This window comes from Pantherophis guttatus, chromosome 3, assembly GCF_059756535.1.
Source record: "Pantherophis guttatus breed Tessera chromosome 3, ASM5975653v1, whole genome shotgun sequence".
NCBI lineage: Eukaryota > Metazoa > Chordata > Lepidosauria > Squamata > Colubridae > Pantherophis > Pantherophis guttatus.
In genome coordinates, this window is record NC_142065.1 from 18,321,870 (window position 1) to 18,324,708 (window position 2,839).

Genomic DNA, 2,839 nt, shown 5'->3' on the forward strand with positions numbered 1-2,839 from the left:
AATTGGTTTTAAATTTTATAAATTTATGTGTTTTAATGTGGCTGTACACCGCCCTGAGTCCCCTGGGAGAAGGGCGGTATAGAAATCCAATAAACTATAAACTATAGTTCCTGCAAACATTCTTCATACGGTTTAGCCTCCAGTCCCCTGATCATTTTTGTTGTTCTTCTCTGCACTCTTTCTAGAGTCTCCACATCTTTTTTGCATCGTGATGACCGGAACTGGACACAGTATTCTAAGTGTGGTCTTATTAGTGCAGTATAAAGCAGTACTAGAGTATTAATTTGACCCTTTAGAATGAGTGCAACCTTTTCCAAGGATAGAATGATAGCTTATCTGATCTGATAAACCATCTATTAATACCTCCTTTGGTTTTTTTCCTGAACTGTGCTTCAATTCTATGACATAGGAACTCAGCTCATATTATAACAGTCCACCTCTATGCAGTTTTCTCAATAGACATTGTCAGTAAATCCACTAATCCCCATCCAAATGTGCCAAGGACTGCAGCACTTGGCAATTGTGTTTGCATTACCCATCCCAGACTACAAAGTCATCCTCTACCACCAGGCCATTCTCATCGAGACAAGGCCAAGAGTAGGTGATCAATCAAGAAGCGCTTCCAGCCAATTCCCACAGGCTCCATCAAATCTTTCCCCTTCTGGCCAGTTCCCCTCCAAATATTCTGTAAAGCTCACAGTTCTCCCAGGGCAGCTGATCCCCCTCTCTCTCATACACTTGGGCTTGAACGGTGGAAATGGAGGGTGTGATTGTGTATCACATTTAATTATTAATTGCATTTTTAACTTTCCCCACCTCTTTAGCTCAATCTGTGGCTTATTTTTCCCTAGGCTTATTTCTCTCTCTCTCTGCCTCCACATATGCTGGGTATGCACTGAAAATAAGAGTGGGCAGGTAAAAGGAAAGCAAATCAGCTGCAGATGGTCCCCTCCTCATCTTTAATTTATACCCGACAGGGGCACTTAGAGCTGTCATCTAGGGCTGTTTCTGGAACAAGGGGTTTTTTGAGAAATGACTTCCAATCCATGCATTTGTTTCCTGCTTTACTCACTTTCTTGGTATTAAATGATTTAAATATTATTTCCTGATTGTTACTAACTGAGTTGCTTAGTCATTTTTCTGGGGCTAGCCAGTTCCAGGCCTCGTGGCCCTTGAATAAGGTACCCTTAAAAGGGCCTGTTTGCACACTATTGCCATTGCTCAATCCCTTGTTTCCACTATGTCCAATTTAGAATACTCTCCAACAGGGGGGAAAAAGCATCTAGAGGGTATTGCTGCTTCTTGTTCCAAGTTTCATACATTAATTTAATCCTGGTTTACTCAACACTTTCCCTGGTTTTCCTGAAATGATGGAATACAAATTAACCACACGTTTGAACAGCCCACTAAGCTAAAATACGGCTGGCTTGCAGCTCAGATGTCATGCAAACACCATTTGAGGGTAGACAACCAGGTCCTTCAACTCCCCTTAGAACTAGCCAGCAGTCATTAAGATGTGACAGTTCTAACCCAGTGGTGAAATCCAATTTTTTTTACTACCAGTATTGTGGGCGTGGCTTGGTGGGTGTGGCAGGGGAAGGATACTGCAAAATCTCCATTCCCACCCCACTCAGGGGCCAGCCAGAGGTGGTATTTACTAGTTCTCTGAACTACACAAAATTTCCACTATCGGTCTTCCCAACTGTTCAAAAGTTCCCCTACCAGTTCTCCAGAACCTGGCAGAACCTTTCGGATTTCACCCCTGTTCTAACCCCAGTATGAGAATTGTAACTCCAAGTATCCACAGGTCCGACAGTCCCTTCCTCTTTTTGAATTGTTTACACAACATTCAACGGGTTTACTTCCTGTTAGAAATAAATTCTATTTTAGTGCTTCTCAGGAATAAAATTACTTTTGTCAGGACAGTTTTAAAAGCAAGACTTTGGGAAGTTGAAATGAGTTTTGGTGGTGGTTTTACTGCCCATTTTCAAATTTGCTATTTTGCATTAAGCCAACTGTATAATGTAGCACCTTGTGGGAACTTAGCCACTGTGGTTTGTAAAATGTGTTTATTGTTGAAATCTAACTAACTGCAGCTTATTAAACTATATCCTAGTGTATTATTGAGCAAAATTTCATCCCATACAAACCAACTGAGCCTGGTGGCGCAGCAGACTAATAGCCTGTTATTAACATTCAGCTGCCTGCAATTACTGCAAGTTCGAATCTCCCCAGGCTCAACGTTGACTCAGCCTTCCATCCTTTCTAAGGTAGGTAAATTGAGGACCCAGTTTGTGGGGGCAATAAGCTGACTTTGTATAAATATACAAAAGAATGAAGGCTATTGCTTAACGCATTGTAAGCCGCCCTGAGTCTCCGGAGAAGGGCAGCATATAAATCAAATTAAAAAAAACAAAACATTATTTCTCAATGGATACAAGGAAAATGACTTGACTCTAAATGTTCCTATGTGAAAATCCACTGTCTGGAAAATAAAGTATTTATGTTGGCTGAATATTTAAGAGTATGTCTGAACAGCTTATCTGTAAATGGAGATGAAGATGGACTTATTTTAATAGGTTTTTAATTATCTATGCTGTTTTTCCTAGCATATCATTCATTTCAAGTGTTAGAAGAGATTAAATTCCAATTTGCAGTTTGTCCATTATGTATAGTTTGGTGATGAAATTTCACCTTCAAACCAATCTTAGCTCAGAGAAGGCATATGATTAACCAGAACTTCCTAGATGTATTTTGTAGTCATAACATGTGTTCCTTATTTGGGATTATGATGTAGAAACAGGAAATGGTTAAGTCTGAGAAAACAAAGACACGCTGC